This window comes from Gossypium arboreum, chromosome 10 (genome assembly GCF_025698485.1).
Source record: "Gossypium arboreum isolate Shixiya-1 chromosome 10, ASM2569848v2, whole genome shotgun sequence".
NCBI lineage: Eukaryota > Viridiplantae > Streptophyta > Magnoliopsida > Malvales > Malvaceae > Gossypium > Gossypium arboreum.
The window spans coordinates 13,897,025-13,915,497 of record NC_069079.1 but is presented as its reverse complement, the minus strand read 5'-3'; the positions used below and the strand labels follow the sequence as shown (position 1 = coordinate 13,915,497).

General features: G+C 33.8%; 1 non-coding gene across 1 annotated transcript; it reads right to left on the bottom strand.

Annotated features, from left to right (window-relative positions):
- Positions 1-107, bottom strand: LOC128282943 (small nucleolar RNA R71). Its single transcript, XR_008273292.1, has one exon. It is a non-coding gene; the product is annotated as a small nucleolar RNA R71 (small nucleolar RNA).
- Positions 108-18,473: the final 18,366 nt, after the last annotated feature.

The following is an 18,473-nucleotide window of genomic DNA, read 5'->3' as shown; positions in this document are numbered from 1 at the left end:
AAGTTGAGGAATGATATCTCCTCCTTTGTGCAGATCAATTTAGAGACTTTATATGATGCATAGGAGAGGTACAAGGACTAATTGAGACAGTGCCCTCACCATAGGTTACCTTTATGGTTATAGGTCCAAACCTTCTGCAACAGTTTGAATCCCTCAACTAGGCAACTAATTGATACAGCAGCTGCTGGAACATTGAACACCTAAAGTGGCTTATGAATTTATTGAGGAGATGGTACTAAATAATTATCAATGACAAGTTATGAGGACAAAGCCAATGAAAGCAGCTGGTGTTTTTAATTTAGATGCGGTCATCATGTTATCAAACCAGGTAAATTTACTTAATAAGAAAATGGTTTATATCTTTCTACACAGGTACATCCAGTGATGCAATGTGACATAAATGGAAGTGGAATAAATAATCCAGAATGGTTACCCTTTGCCTCTAGCACAGAGAATGAGCAAATCAATTATATGAGTAATAATTCTACGCCTCAAAATAACCTTTATAGTAACAACTATAATGTAGGTTGGAGGAACCATTCCAATTTCTCTTGGGGTGGTTAAGGAAATCAGAGAGCACAACCCCCTCCAAGCTTTCAACAACCACCTTATCAGCAAGAGAATAAGCTGAACCTTGAGGAGATGTTGACAAAGTTTATCTCAGTGTCAGAAACACGTTTTCAAAACACTAAGGCAGCATTGAAGAATCAACAAGCATTGATTCAAGGGCTCAAAAATCAAATCGGTCAACTTGCTAAACTAATCTCGAAAATACCACAAGGTAGTTTGCCTAGTAATAAAAAAACTAACCCAAGGGAGCAGCTTCATGTAATTACTATTTAAGATGAAAAAGGGTTACTTGAATCTGAACAAGAACCAAGGCAAAAAATTGTGGTAAATAACGATAAGGTTGAGGTAATCCAGAAAGAGTAAAAGTTGGTTGCCAAAGAATATAAAACTCGAGTGCCATATTCTAACGCGACGAAGAGAGACCACACAAATGAACAATTTGGTAAATTTCTTAAACTCTTTAAAAAATTACATATTAACTTACCGTTTGTTGAAGCTCTTTCGTAGATGCCCAATTATGTCAAATTTTTAAAGTAGCTATTGGCAAACAAATAGAAGTTAGACAATTCATCAACTGTAGAGCTCAATGTAGTTTTCTCGGCCATCTTACAAAATAAACTACCAAACAAACTGAAAGATCTAGGAAGTTTTACTATTCCTTGTTTAATTGATAGTTTAAATGTTGATAATGCTTTGACTAATTTAGGGGCTAGTATTAATGACATGCCTTATAAAATGTTTAAACAACTAGGTCTTGGGAAACCCAAATAAACTAGGATGAGTATTCAATTAGTGGATAGGACCATTAGATATCCTATGGGTGTTATTGACGATGTGCTTGTTAAAATTGATAAATTTAAATTTCCTGTTGACTTTGTTGTCTTAAACATGGATGAAGATAGTGAGGTACCCTTAATCTTAGGTTGCCCCTTTTTAGCCATTGCCAAGACTATTATTGATGTTGGTACAGGTGAACTCGTACTCCGTGTAAGTAACGAAACGATTACTCTTCAAGCACGCGATTCTATGAGAACAACTAGTGATTAAGATGATTTTAAATATTTTGTTCAGGTGAGTAACCATGTGGCTTAACCTTCTTTGCAAGAAATCCCATGAGAAAACATGATAGAGCCAAGTTACAATCAAGGTGAGAACAACTGAACAATAAACGAAGAGCGAATGCTACACCTCGATGAACTAGATGAATGGCTAACACATGTCAAAGAGAAACCGAAAAAGCACGAAAAAGAGCCGAAGCGACAACATGAGGAGCATGTGGATGGAATAAACCAATTTAAGGTTAGGGAAAAAATGCTGCTAGAAAAAATGGATCCACGAATCTCCCATTCGAAGCTTGATTCAAATGGATCAACCCCATTTAAAGTATTGAACGTCTTTCCATACGGTATAGTCGAGGTAACTCATTCTGAATTCAATATGTTTAAGGTAAACAATATTTGACTCAAATATTATTTTGGTAATAGAATTGATAATAAGAAAGAGGAGCTTCGGCTTTGCAAACCATTGTAATCGCGTGAATACAAGGTAAGTTGAGCTTAGACTCTAAATAAGTGTTTATCGAGAGACAACCCGAGTGTTTAACTTTTGCTAATTCTTTTAATTCTATTGCATGCTAATTTAAAATCTCAAATTAAAAAAGATGTGTTTTTTACACACACGGCCTGCACACACGGGCGTTTCTTAGGCCTCGCCTCACCAAACCACCATGACCACCTATTTCCCCTTCATCACACCACCACCCTCGCCCCTTCCACCGTAGCTAAAAAGCCACTCACAACCACCCTTCTCCCTCCGACGAGATAGACCCATGCCCTATTCTCTCCCCACTTTTTCCCACTCTACATAGCCCTCACCCCAAACCCCTACGACTTTCTCCTTGTCCGTCCTTCCCCTTCCACAAAATACCCCCACGCCCTCCAATTTTCGGCCGCTGCCAATTGTCTCCACTGTCACTAACTTCCGTCGGTCCTCCCCTTTTACCCTTTTCTTTCTTTATTTTATTTTATTTTATCTTTATTTATTTATTTATTATGCTTATTTGTTATATTAATTTATTTTATTTTATTCCTATATTTTCTTATTATTTTTATTTGTTTCTTTTATTATTCTTATGCTTAAAATTTATGTTATTTTAATTTATTTATGCTATTTAGTTATATTATTATTATTATCTTTGTTATTGTTTTACTCCTATTCTTCCTGTTACCTTTAGTTGTATTGTGTCTATGATTATTACGTTTCTTTTTAGTTTAGTAAAGTTTGTTTAAGTAGTTATTTATGATTTTTATTTTTGCACTATCATTTATTGTTATGAAAGTTATTAGTTTCGTTTAATTATTCCAATCATATAATTAATTTTAGTACTGTTTATTCTTGATTGTTTAATACTAAGTCCTGTTTCTTTTGGTATTCTTTTAGGACTATTTTTATTTTATTTTTGTTATTAATTTATTTTCATTCGTCAAGTTGTCATGTTTAACTTCGATTATGGCCTAAGTTATTGGATTGCCCCTCTTGTGTTGATTCGTCCATTTACTTCATGTGATGTTGATCTTTAGTTATTTCATTGAAGATTTTCCATGACGAACACTAAAGGGAAATTCAAGGTCGCAGTCCCCGCATCGAAAAAGCGGAAGACTCTGGGCAAGACCTTCTACTCAAGCGCTTCCGCCAATGCACACCACCCCTATCTCTGATTTCCACAAGGTCCCCAAGAGGACCTATATCAACATCTTTGACTGAGGTCATTCGGATTAGGCTGATGTATTGATTGGGCCGCTTTAGAGTATGTCCAGTTAGCTGATCATGTCCGCGCCATCATTGCTACAACTCCATGGGATCGGTTTATTTCCATCATCGAGCCCACATACTCGAAGCTGACCTTAGAGGTTTTTTTGACATTTCGCTTACAGCAAGTGATGTCGACCCATGACAAGACGTGATGTCGACCCATGACAAGCCGGGCACTATCACCTTCAGACTCGGCGGTACCGCGTGACATATGGGTGTCCTAGAGTTTAGAGTTGCATTGGGACTCTACATTGTAGAATTCATGAGTGTTGAGGGGTTTCTCTGATTATACTAGCACATCCACTAATCGCCATCTTTTTGCTGGGTAGAACTCACGGTGAGTACGACGCCTTATGACCCAAGCTGGTCAAAGGTGACTCCCCTTCCTCCAGCCCTACGCTATATTCATGCAATCTTGGGTCATACTTTGATCGGTAGGAGGGAGAGCACCGTAGTCGTCTGTACAACTGACGCATATTTTTTGTGGAGCATGGCCACGGGGCGCACATTTGATCTTACCTATTTTATCGCCCTAGCTGTCCACCATCATACAGGGCGCAGTAGGATGTGCCCTATCTATTTAGGCCCTTACGTGACTCGACTCGTACGTCACTTCAATCTCCTCGACAGATCGGAGTAGTCATCCTCTCTTACACTAGTTGGGCAGTTGTCCCAGCAGAGATTCTCGAGTATGACTCATATGAGGATGATCGAGCGACTTCGTGGAGTGAATCCTCCTCAATACCGATTATCTCATTCTGATCCTCGGGATGAGCATGAGAACTTTGCTGATGATGTCTCTGTCCACCAGGAGGTTCCACCTTCGAGTCACCATTCTACTTCTGCTACTGCCTTAGCAGACCTTTCTGAACGGTTCACTCTATTCGAGCAACACTACTTTGAGTAGTTCAATAGTATCGAGGCAACTTTCTATTGGATCTGTCAGCAACTCCATATATCCTCTTCAGCACCAGCGACTCACGATTCCAATGCCTCTGGCGATGAGGATCATTAAGTTTATTTCTTTTCATTTTAGTTTTATTTTTATTTTTATCTTTATTTTTATTTTTAGTTATTTAATTTTTATGTTCTTAAACTTCTTTCGTTTACTATCTTTTGAACTATATTTTTAATATTTATGGTTGTTTCTAATTGAGTTGTAACCTCTTAATCTTATTTAATATTTGTGTTTATTTTCTTATTAGTTTGCACAGAATCATGCACTTCACTTTCAATTGCCTACAATTCTAGTTTTCACTATTCTGGCAATTTCATCCATATTCAAGGCAGTTTCAATTTTCTTCCTCTTTTATGATATTCTGCTTATTCTATGTTTATATCTATTTGTATATTAAGGACAATGTACATCTTAAGTGTGGGGAGGTTATTTATATAATTATTAGAAAATTCCTGAATTTCTTGTGTTTAAGTAATTTTCTCATATGTCTATTAGAGTGAACTTTTGTCAATTTAGAATTTTTATTGTTGTTGTCTTGGATTAATTTGTAGATATTTGTGCATTGGTTTATTTAAACTTTAAGACATGAGAGAATCAAGCATGATAAGTTATTTTTCAGTTATTAAAATTTTTTAGGTTGTTTCCCTAAATTGAGATATTATCTTGAAGTTTTAAATTTACAAGTTTGACATCAAAACCATGATTTTTTGTGAGATTTTGAGCCTTTAGAGCATACATTTTTCATGCTTATTCTATTGTTGGTTATGAATGTGTCAACTTGATTTGTTATTCTAGAACTTGCTTTGATTATGCATGTCGAAACCACACCTTTAATTTGATAAACTGAGATGATAAAGGCACTTAGGTTTTAACTCACTTATCCCATAAAAAGCCTACCTTTTAATTAACCCTTAGAGAACCCCGTTGAGCCTAACACACCTCTTCTTGATTGACCTGTTAATATTAACCCATAACCCATTTTTTTTGTTCATTGTGACTTTTTCCCATTCTATTTTCTCTTTTTTTTGTCAAGATTTGATTTGGTTAGTTGCCAAATTATGCTCTTATGTTTAATTTGTTGAATTATTTCTGATTGTTCAGAAAAAAAAACAAGAAAAAAAATCGAAAAAAATATATTTATTTATCGATTATTATTTAGTTCTATGTTGATTGAGTTTGAACAGTTAAATTCATATTTTGAGAATAAACTTGTTTTTATTCTTGAATAGTTCTTTATTGATGCACTTGTTTCAGCATAGGTTTATTTTTTTTCTAGTTTGGTAATTTATCAACTCAATCTCAATTATAACCAACTTTTCTAGCCTTTCTCCACACCCTTAACTTAAACCTCATTACAACCTCTTAAAGACCTTTTGATTTACATATCATATCATTTTATGGTGGTAGAGATTTGATTTTCATGCAAGCCTATGGTAATGACATTTCTTGTTCGACTTTTGAGTGCATATTGTTGAACCTTAAACACTTTATGTGCTTGAGTGAATCTTTAGTGAGGATGTCAAATCTTGTTAGTTTTGGATTAAAGGTAATCACTTAAATAAGGGGAGACACCTATGTTTTCTTGCTTAAAAAAATTGTTAGCTTGGATTGTTTGAGGCTTTAGTGTCTTTTTAGTTGAATTTCCAATGCATGATTATTTGCGAATTATTTTAAGACATCATTGATGGGAATTACAAGTTGAGAAAGATTAATTTTAATGTGAGTTTCATTGTTTCTTATGGTTTTTCTGACTTTGAGATGTTTTTATTCAAATTTATGAACTAATTCCGTAGATACCTAGGGAGGATGAAACCTATGATGAATTCTATTATTTAATTTCTATTTTACTTGATAAATACTTGAATTTTTTTCTCAATTATGTGTGCTTATTTCTTTTCTTTTCTTTTTTGATTAAAAAAATTACCCTAAGGTCAACCTCATTTTATTGCATCATGAATTATAACATTGTGGATTTCCAATGGATAATCCAAGTTAAAATACAAATTACATATGTTCTTAATTGTAAGCTTACAAAGTAAATCAATAGCTTCATTACTGCTTAGGTCAATCCAATTAAAATGGACCGACTTAAAATTCCAAAGAGCCATGCACTCCTTTTACACACAACAGCCCAAAATAGCAACATCCTTATCACAATTTTTTACCGTATTTATTAAAGTAGCGTTGCCAGATTCCATTATTAGCTTGGACACCTTTAGTTTTCAAGCCAGATTCAAGCCCATAGTCAACACCTCAAGCTCTGCCCAAACAACATCGAGGGCTTTCATTCCAAAACCATAGCTACCAGTAAAAATGAAGCCATAAACGTCTCTCGCAATAACTCCATAACCGAAACACCTATTTAACACTGCAGCATCAATGTTGATTTTAATAAAATCTTTAGGGGGATTCTTCGAGCCTTTACACATCAGGGTAGGGGGAATCATAGAGGGTCATTCAAGTTAAAAATTCTAAAATCTCTACTAAGGGTCTGCGCATTTTCCTACACCACCCTAGCTGGATCATCCTTTCCCTGGAAAACCATCTTATTTATGTTGTTCTAGCAATTCCAGAGGAGAGTAAATAAGTTAGCAGCAGCTTTGGAGTCAAGCTTGCGTATAATATCTTCCAACCAGTCAATGCAATGAACATAGTTTCTTTCAAGAAGCCTATTATTTAAGCCCCTAATTATAAGGGTTTCACGAACCTTCGGGCTCTCTTTTAGAGCATGGAGAAGTGTTTCCTCACTATTTTTACATCTCGAATAGGTTGTAGAGAAGTTTTGACGGATGCGAATAATGTTAGCGTATGTGGGTAAAATATCATGGCCAATTTTCCAATTGAAAACTTTAATCTTGAGATAGCCTGTGAGGGCCAAAACCAATTCTCTTTAGAGATAGCCAAGAGTAGGTGGACTTCGATGTATAAACCCCATTAGGGTTTTGTAACCACATTCTACTATCTTTAACATCATTAGGAGGAATGGGTAAATTACAAATATACTCCCGATTTCTTTGCCATAAAGCTCGATGACCCTATCCCTTTTCCACCGCTTTTGATCCTGGTCCCACAAATCATTAACCTTTCTTTCGTCGTTAGTCAATAATGGCCGAAAAATAGAGTCCCCATTAAGCCCTTCAATACCCTAATGGTCCCACCAAATGTCGATCGTGTTACCGTCCCCAACTTTCCAAATAAAATCATCTTTCAACATTTTCGCCGCTTTTGCTATGCTAGTCCAAGTAAACAACAGTTATCACATAGCTTGGGTTTAAACACATCCCCTTCAGGAAAATATTTAGCACTCCACATCTTAAAACATAAAGTGCCATTGAAGTTTATGAGCCTCCACGCTTGTCTTCCTAAAAGAGCCAAGTTGAATAAGTGCATATCCCGAAAGCCAATGGCACCAATCCCTTTTGGATAACATAAACGATCCCAAGCCATCATGTTCCAGCCGCGGGTCTTCTCGTTGTTAGTCCACCATATCTGGCTCATTTTCGAATGGAGCTCCTCAATGGTTTCTTTCAGGGCAAGAAAAACAGAGAACACATAAGTTGGTATAGACTAGAGGATGGCTTTAAGGAACACCTCTTTCACACAATAGGATAACAAACGTTTTGACCAACTATTGACCTTATAAGTGCATATATTGATAATATTAGTGAAAGCTACTGACTTTTTTCTCTTAATAGGTAATGGTAATCCTAATTACCTATCAAGAGCATCAACCATGTGCATGCCGAGCATAGAACAAAAAATCTATCTTTCGGCCAAAAGAGTTTTTGGGCTAAACATAATCATAGATTTATCGTTATTAATCTTTTGGCCGAAAACACTTGTAAACTTATTAATAATATTGACTATTTCCTCAACATCCTCTTTGTTATTACGAATGAAGAGGAGTGCTTCATTGGCAAAAAAAAAGTGATTTATTCTCAACCCATTAATACTAGCCCGAATTCCTTTTAGCATATTTTCATTTTGTGCTCAGATTAGAAATTTAGAGAAGGCTTCCATACAAAATACAAAAAAAGTAGGGACAGAGAGGATCCCCTTGTCTTAGCCCTCTTTTCGGTACAAAAGTCTCTGAGAGGGTTGAGTTGCATTTAACAACGTAGCGGACCGAACGGACATAACTTAATATTTTTATCACCCACGCATCGGCGTAGCCCATATTGTGCATAACCTCTTCAATGAATTTCCACTCTACCCGATCATATGCTTTGCTCATATCAAGCTTGATCACGAAACCCTTGTTGGGCCCGTTCTTGGCACTTTAAAGGTACTGGACTAGCTATGGGCAATCTGTATGTTGTCGTGGATCATTCTTCTGGGAACAAAAGCGATTTGAATTTGGCTAATGCATATTGGGAGAGTATCTTTCAATCGGCTGGTAAGCACCTTGGCTACTATTTTGTACACCACCCTGTACAGACTAATTGGGCGGAAATTAGTCATATCAATAGGCTCTTTAATTTTAGGGATAAGAACAATAATAGTCTCATTTAGACTATCTACATTTCTATCACCCCTAAGAATCCCCTAACACAAATTAATAATATCCTCCCCCACCACGTCCCAATTTTCTTTGTAAAAATTCCCCGACAAATCATCAATTCCCGAGGCTTTCCTAGGGTCCATTTGATTGAAGGCTTTAGTAATCTCATTATCCATAAACTCCTTCATCAGTCTTTCACTCACCTCCCCTGAAATGCAACTCTCAATATAGTCAAGATTTAACATTTCAACATTTTTTAAATTTGACTCAAATAAATTTTGAAAATACTCCCTGGCCTCCTCACAAATATCTTTGGTGTTTTCCTTCCAGTGGCCATGCATGTCTTTCAATCTCTCAATGTTGTTGTTTTTTTCCTTTCTATTTGTAGCTCTAACATGGAAAATTCGGGTATTTCTATCACCCTCCTTAAGCCAATTGACTCTCGAATGTTAAGTTGAATATTTCTCTTTGTTGTCAATAGCTTTCCCAACTTTAACTTCATAGCCTTAAGCCTGTTACCCGCGTACATGCTTCTTGGGATATCGATGATTCTATTGATTTTCACCTGTAAAGTTCCAATCTAATTGCGCATATTTTTGTATCTATTATACTGCCAAACTCCCAGGTCTTAACCCACATTCTCAATTTTTCCCATAATATCCACATCACCATTCTGCCACGCATTTTTAATAATATGTTTAGCTTTATTCTCTTTGGCCCAGCAGACATCGTATCTGAAGTTGAGCCTAGGGTCTCTTGTCCTCTCTCTTGGCTTATGACCCTCAGTGTCTAAAAAAATAAAGTCATGGTCAGAAATGGATTGTCGGATCACTTTGGTCTCCATGAACAAAAAACACACCACATCATTTGAAGAAATCAAAAAGCGATCTAGCCTCTCCTTTACCAAAGCGTCACCCTCTCTGTTGTATACCCATGTTTACCACCCTTTGTCCATTTTCAAGTCAACTAATAAAAACTCATGCACAATCGCGTGGAAGTCATCAATTAAAGTTTTTGGTTTCCTCCTTCCCCCATATTTTTCCACATTATTGAGAATCGCATTGAAGTCTCCTTCGATGATCCACTTTTCCTTTATTGACTTTCCCACCTTCCTTAACATATCGCATGAACTCTGTCTTTTGTTAGGATCATCATTCCCATAGAAGCCTGTGAAACGGATGGACTTGTCATTATCCAGGTGAATTAGAGAATCAATATGGTTGTTAGAATAATTTTTTTCTCGACCTTTATGCATTCTTTCTACATCATGACCAGACCTCCACTTTTGCAGATTGCATTAATAACCAAGCACCCCTCCATCCTGCATTTGCTACGAATAGAGACAAACTTATTAGTATGAACTTTAGTTTCACAAAGAAAGATAACCTCAGGATCATTCGCAACAAGAAGTTGCTTAAGTTCACGAATTGTCACAGGGTTCCCAATCCTACGACAGTTCCAGCAGAGAATCCTCATTGCTTTTGGCGGGGTTGGTTGCCAGTTGCCAGTTGTCACCTTGTAGGGTGAAACATTTTCCAGCAGTTTCCTCTTCACAATCTTAAATAGACTCTCATCTATTTTATCTCCGTTTGATCCCCTATGTCTCTTTCTTTTACTTTTAAACCTTCCCAGTCCATCACGCATTGATTTATGACTTCTATTTTCCAAAGGGGAGTTAGATACTAAGTTTTCTTTACACCTCTTTTTCTTTTCCTTTTTGTATCATTTGCCTACTGTCGTCCATTGTATATGCTTTACCCTTCTCTTTGTCCTCATTCGGGGGCTCTTTGTTTGCCATTATCTCAATACCGTTTTGCCATATGCCTGTGTCTTAGTTCGAAGCCATTATATTAGCCCTTAGCCAGTTTCTAAAGTGAAAGTTTAAAATATTAGATTCCAATGCACCATCCATGTTTTTGCACTTTTTTTTTTGTTTGAACAATTAATCCACAGTAGTAGTAAAATTTTGGTAATCTCTCATACTTGAGCACATATATGATTTCGACCCTACTTTTTCCCACTAACTTCATAACCCTTCAAAGGGGGTTTGACACATTAATTTTGATTTTCAACCTTAAGAATTCGGTCCAGCCTCCATTTCTATCTTTCTAGTCGATCGCCACTAGCTTTCCTATAGCATTGCTGACATCCAACGCTATTTGTTGATCTATGTATTCCAAAGGAATGTTGTAAACCCGCAACCAAAAAGGAGAAAGATTGAACTCGTATGTATCTATGTCTTTACCCTTAATGAATGACATCATAGCAAATAAGCAGTTGTCAAATAGCCAGGGCATAAGGTTGAGGATTCTGCTTCCTATACATCACCTCTCTATTTGGTTTCTCCTCTGCCATTATTTTTCCCACCGCCCATGCTTCGAAGCCTTGAAAATTGTTAACGGCATTGGTGCTTATGACCTGGACCGATTCTTCTTCCAAAAATTTTCATCTTTCTAGCATCACGTTAATGTCTTCAGCTATCGTGAATCTTGTCTCAACAAGAGACCAACCCCCCAAATCGCCAAAAGGCAAAAGCGACATCACCCTGAAAGAAACATAAGAAAGAAGAACAAAGAGCCTAAGGTGGAGGCTAAAATGCAAACTTACGGAGCTAGAGGAAAACAAAGAAAAACAAGAGCAGGGAAAAATGAAAACTGCAAGAAACATAAAGAAAAAGCCATATACAATAAAAGGAATAAAAATGAAAAGAAAATGACAGGCGGACAAAAACCTGGTTTAGGCTCAACGGGGTTCACTAACGGTTAATTAAAAAGGTAGGCTTTTTATGAGATAAGTGAGTTAAAGCCTAAATGCCTTTATCCTCTCAGTTTATCAAATCAAAGGTGTGGTCTCGACATGCATAATTGAAGCAAGTTCTAAAATAACAATTCAAGTTGACACGCTCATAACCAACAATAGAATGAGCATGAAAAATGTATGCTCTAAAGGCTCAAAATCTCATAAAAAATCATGGTTTTGATGTAAAACTTGCAAATTTAAAACTTCAAGATAATACCTCAATTTAGGGAAATAACCTAAAAACTTTTAATATCTGAAAAATAATTTATCATGCTTGATTCTCTCATGTCTTAAAGTTTAAATAAACCAATGCACAAATATCTACAAATTAATCCAAAACAACATCAATAAAAATTCCAAATCGAAAAAAGTTCACTCTAATAGACATATGAGAAAATTACTTAAACACAAGAAATTCAGGGATTTTCTAATAATTATATAAATAACCTCCCCACACTTAAGACGTACATTATCCTCAATGTACAAACAGATATAAACATAGAATAAGCAGAATATCATAGAAGAGGGAGAAATTTGAAACTACCCTGAATATGGATGAAATTGCCAAAATAGTGAAAACTGGAATTGTAGGCAATTGAAAGTGAAGTGCATGATTCTGTGCAAACTAATAAAAAAATAAACACAAATAGTGAAGAAGATTAAGAGGTTACAACTCAATTAGAAACAACCATAAAATTAAAAATATAATTCAAAAGATAATAAATGAAAGAAGTTTAAGAACATAAAAATAAAACAACTAAAAATAAAAATAAAAATAAAGATAAAAATAAAACTATAACTATAACTAAAAAGAAAAAAAAAAGAAATAAACTCAATGATCCTCATCATCAAAGGTATCAGTATCGTGAGTTGCTAGTGCTGAAGAGGATATATAGAAGTGCTGACAAATCTGCTGCGAAGTCCAATCAATACTGTCAAACCTAATTGACGAATTTTATTATTTAACTTCTGTTTTACACACAAAATTGACAAATTCTATTATTCAACTTCTGTTTTACATGATAAATACTTGATTATTGTTCTCAATTATGTGTGCTTCTTCCTTATTTTAATATTTCTGAAATATTAATTCATGTTTAATGTGCTTAATTCAGTGGACCAAAAGTCCCTATTTAAGAGTAGATCTAACATAATTGAGTGGAGTTGCATGCAATACTAGAAATTGGACGACATAAATCTACCTGATTAAAGTCAAATCTAATAGGGGAATCCATAGATCGAGTTACTACGACAATAGGGGTTTTAATTAGAAAGAGATTTCAATTAATCAACCTAAAGTCAATTGCTTCTATTCTCGAAAAAGATATTAGCATAATTTAGGGATTTCTATGGATCAAGACACCAAGTGAATAAATCGTTTAAATCAGATTAATAATAATAGAATGAGTCTAGGTAGATTCTTTCTTGAGTATTGTCTCTCTCATTGGTTATATTTCGATTATTTTCTCGATTCATTCTCTGTTGCGTTCTTAGTTAAATTAGTTTAGTGATTTTAGACTAAAACTCATTACTCCAAATTGTCGGCTAAATAATAAGAAAATGGTAATTACTAATACTTTTAGTTCTCGTGGATACGATATCTCTACTCACCATAGCTATACTATTATTCGATATGTGTGCTTGTATTTGTCGTAAATATTAGTTAGTACGGAAAACACATATCACCTAGAGGCTTCCCTATCGTTCAATTACAGCTAGTATTCTAGTGCCCTAATCCGATATAACGCAGGTATTAGGTTGGGGGTAGACATACCTCCTCAACCTAGAAAGAAAGAAATCTCAGTCGTCTCTTGACTCCCCCGGTGTTATTACAAATGCAATTGGAAGGATCCTCCTATCACCATCCTATGCCACAACTAGCAATAGTCGATGGGTACATTTACCATATATAAAGGTACCGTCAATTTGTACCAATAGCTTTTAGTACTGAAATGCGTCACAGAATTACTTAAAGCTCCGAAACAGACGCTTTAATGCTTGGCATCCATAGAGCGAGTGGCCATTGTAGTATGCAGGCACCGTTTCAAGGTTTGTTACATAACCTGGGATGTACCTCTCTAGCAGCTGACACCACTGTCACACCTCATTGTATGAAGCGTCCCACCCATTGTGCATCTTCTCTAACGTCTTTTACTTAGCTATCCATGCTTTGCGGTAAGAAGGCGTGTACTTGAATTGGCTATGAATATTGGCAATTAAGACCGACACAACAGTCTTGGGATTCACTTTCACTATCAGTAGTATTAAGCCCGCTATCATCTCTAAATCCAACTTGGGATGATCTTGTGAAACACTTGTCAACTCATGAGTACATTAAATAATGAAACATTAAATAATAATAGTAATATTCAAAAACCCTAAACACCTAGTGATATTTTACTAAAGTCAACACACGTATGTGGATTGGTGAACTTTTTTATCTCCCATAACCCTGTCCTCTTCTTAACCAAAGCCATGATTTTCTATGAACATGTATCGTCTAACATTGCACACTTGGCCTCGAACTTCTTGGATTTGGATTTAACCACGTGGTAGTTAACCCCATTCATGATGTTGTATTGCTTCAATGCACCGAGAAAATCATCCTTACTGGAAAACTCCTTACCAACTTGCAATTCACCCAAATCCAATAATGAACTTGCGTTGTCACACCTTCTGTATGGTAGATTTGAAAACTCTAACCTGTCATCTGTCAATAGACCGACCTTATGAAAATAGGATAGAGGCGAGTACGCTATGAATCGTGGATCTTCTTCTCCTTCATCTGAACCCCCTTCACCTTCTTCAGGTTCGGTTAAAACATGCTTCGATTTAGAAAATAATGTAACTTTTGCACTATTGGCACAGGCTCCCAAGGTGGATCCACATCGGAGTTATCATCCGACCCACCAACATCTACAATGTAGGAGATCCCTTCACCGACGAATGTCGCAAGGAGTACATCTTCCATTCTCGTGTACATTTTAGAATGTCCTCAATCATATATGAATTACCAACCACTAGGAGTTGATGTCATTCCTCAATAAGTATTTCCAGCATTGAATATTGACCCACCGAGGTGCATGTGCGATCCACTAATAGAGTGACGTGTAGGGGTCGTGTATTCCATCCTGCCACAAAAAAATAGGCGATTTTGTGTTCTGCCTCCTACTAACAGAGTGCCAGACAGAGATCGTGTATTCTTCTCGAATAGTAGTATAAGTTGAAGTCACAAGTGCTTCATTGGCATTGAAAATTCCACATATAACTCAAGATAGGGTGATCCACAAGTGATGTGCTTTTGTACTATCGCCTCTTAGCCATGAGCACTTTTGATACCAAATGAGTCATATGTCACCGGATCAGGCAAAGCACAAAATCAATACTTAATAGACGAAACTCTCATTGGTGTCGTTCTGAAGATTTTATGCTTAATTCTTTTACGAAGTTTTGTCAATTCTATATTCTGGTTAAAAACCAGTTGCGCTATGTTCTCTGATAAAAAAACAACGTCATTCTCGATGTCACGGACCTTACCGTCATATTAAATAACAACACTAATACGTCCACTCATGTTCATCTAGATTACCTATGGAAAGAAATTCAAAACAAAAAACATTATGCAAAAATATAATGATTCGTATAAATACTAACACGATAAATCAACTTATACCTTCTCAACTTTTTCAATTTCTATTCTTCTGAACTTCTTCAATTTCTTTTGTTGTAACTTATGCAACAAGAGAATGAAATTTGGGTCATTTATAGCCTAAGGGATAGTAGGATGCACTGTCACCAACACTACTGAAAAGAGCATTCAGATGGGAGCTTTTTCAATACTTTTGCTGACAGTGCATCCTGCTTGAAGCGTTTTTCAACCACAACTATCAGATTTCCCAGGAATCCCAAGAATTTTTTTCAGAACCATCTTCTCAAAATTATATTTTCAAAATCAATAGTACAAAAAAAGTCCAACTGGAAGCTTTTTCTATACTATTACTGACTGTAAAAAAAAAAATCTATTTTGTCAAAATAATTTTTTCAGAACACATTATGTCAAACTTTTTTTTTCATATCCTATCTTGTCAAATTTATTTCTTCCAGAACAATACTTAGCAATTAAAAAAAAATTAAACCCTAGACCTTAAACCCTAATTTATTTTTTATAAAACTCTAAATCTTAAACATAAGCCCTAATTTGCAAAAAACCCAAAAACCCTAATAAAAAAACATAGGAAAAAGCATGTCCCTGTCAACGCTTTTTACAAAAGTATGTCTCAGCGCGCTTTTGCTGACATAAGGAAAAACATGTCCTCATCAACGCGCTTTTCTATGTTTTCCCCTTAAAATGCGTTAACGTCAGCGTGTTTTAATGTTTTCGATTCATTCTAGTAATTATTTTTTGGAGCGGCCCATTTCCATAATAATTTCAGAAATGGGCTTTTTCTGGTACTATACTCTAGATATTCTTTAGCTCGATTTAATTTATTTTTAATTTTTAATAATTATATAATTTATATTATATGAAAATTAAATATATATTATAATATAAATAATAAAATATATTAAACTGTTTATGTTTAAGAATTTAATAAAATAATATATATACAAACACTAAATACTAAAAAGTAACATTTTTAAAATATAAAATTAATATAAGTAAGATTGGATTAATAACTTAAAAATATAAAAGTTATATTTTGTTGGCAAACCAAAATTACGGAATTATGTTGATGGGGTTATTTAGACATATATACCTAAAGGAAAATTTTATTTATAAATTTATTACTTTTTAGATTATTTAGAAAAATATAACATCTTTTATTTCCTGAAAAGTGAACACGTTATGTGATTTATGTATAAATGGCATGTGACACTCTTTTAATTTATAAAAAAGAAAAGAAAAATTCTACCTATCATATTAGATGGCGTGCTCAATAATTTTTCGACATGTGACTGAATATTTTAAAAAATGTTATTAAGAGAGTTCAAAAACTTATACGGGGTTGAGGAGTTATTGGGAGAAGGGAAAGTGAAGTATTTGCATATTCTCGTTTCATTGTTTGAAGTGATTAATTTAATTTTCTTTTCAATTATATTTATTTTTATTTCTAAAATGAGGGTCTCATTTCGATATTCAACTCATTTCCTAACATAATGGATTCACTTTTTAAAAAATAATGTCCTCGTTTTCTAAATAATCTAAAAAGAAAAATAAATTTTCATTATGTATATATTCCTTAAAATTTGTGTTAACTTTACATATAAATTTTTTGTCGAAACTAAAGTATTTATTATCGATAATGATGATTGATCATTTCATTACAAGAGATTTTCAAGAGATAAATAATTGACCACAAAATATATTTTATTCTTATAAATAAAGATTAAACTCTCAATTACATGATTAAGGGATAAAATGATGGGCTTGGTCATTCTCAATTTCAAAAAGAAAATGAATCTAATGTTTCATTTGGGCTTCATCCTAAAACTGGGATGGTTTATATGGCCTTTAGGGTGAAAGATTTCAAAATTTATGCTTTTAAGTTAAAAGCATATTTCTAAAATTGAATTCTAATAAAATTAATATCAAACACCTTCTAAAAATAACTCAATTTTGCAATAAGATAATATATTATATAATAAGTAACATGCTTACGTGGATATGACACGTAAATAAAAACAAAATTAAAAATTCTAAAAAATGAATTTCTTTTATTTATCTTTCAAAAGAACCATCAAAATTGAAAATTTAAAAGTGAACTATAATATAAAATTTTCTTTTATCAATTTAGTGTGAATTTATAATTGGTTTCATTTTAAATCAATATTTTAAGTTATTTTTATTTACGGGGATTATCCTTTATTTATCTTAACATTATTATTTAAATTAATAAATTTATATTTTGTATCATTCATAAATGAAATATAATATAATATATTTTATTAATAAATTTATATTTTGGTATCATTTATAAATGAAATATAATAAAATATATTTTATCATTTTAAAGTAGATATATAGTTCGTTTCATTTTAAAACAATATTTTGAATGATATCCTTCATTAATCTTAACATTATAATTTAAATTAGTTTGTATATGCCATGAGTTGATGGTATGTATAAATTATATTATTTTATTATTTATTTATACATTTTAAAATTTTAGGATAATTTCTTTTAGAGACTTAGTGATGAATATAAAATTCTTAAAATATTTTTAAATTTAACAAATCATGTTTTTGAAATCCATATATAAAGAAATGGTTAAGTTGGAAAGTGAATATTATGGGATCTTGGGTTTAAATTCTGTTAAAACATTTATACAAAATATTAATTTTCATTTTTTTGTTTAAATAATTTTTTAATAATTTAACAATTAAATTAAGATTCGATTTTTACATCTAATATATACACACAATCAAATTTTAAAATTTTAAAATCTATACTACTATATATAAATGAAGGTCCGGAGACCCTTCTTCTTTGCCACTTGTACAAGTCTTTCCTTTCTTTTTTTGGTTGTAAACATAAAATGGTTAATTTCAATTATGATCTTTTTATTTTATTTAGATTACATAAAATGTCTAATTTCAATTTTGGTCCATGTACTATGTTGAAATTTAAAATTTAATCTCTATACTTTAACTTTTTACATAATTTGATATCTCGATGTTTATAATTTTGTTAATTGTTTATATAAAAGAAGGTCCTAAATGATTTTGTCATCACGTGTCCTTTTTTACCCTATAAGATAACTGTAAAATTTTAATATTGATCCTCTACTTTTTTACGTTTTTTTTTCATTGTAAACATAAAATGGTTAAATTTCA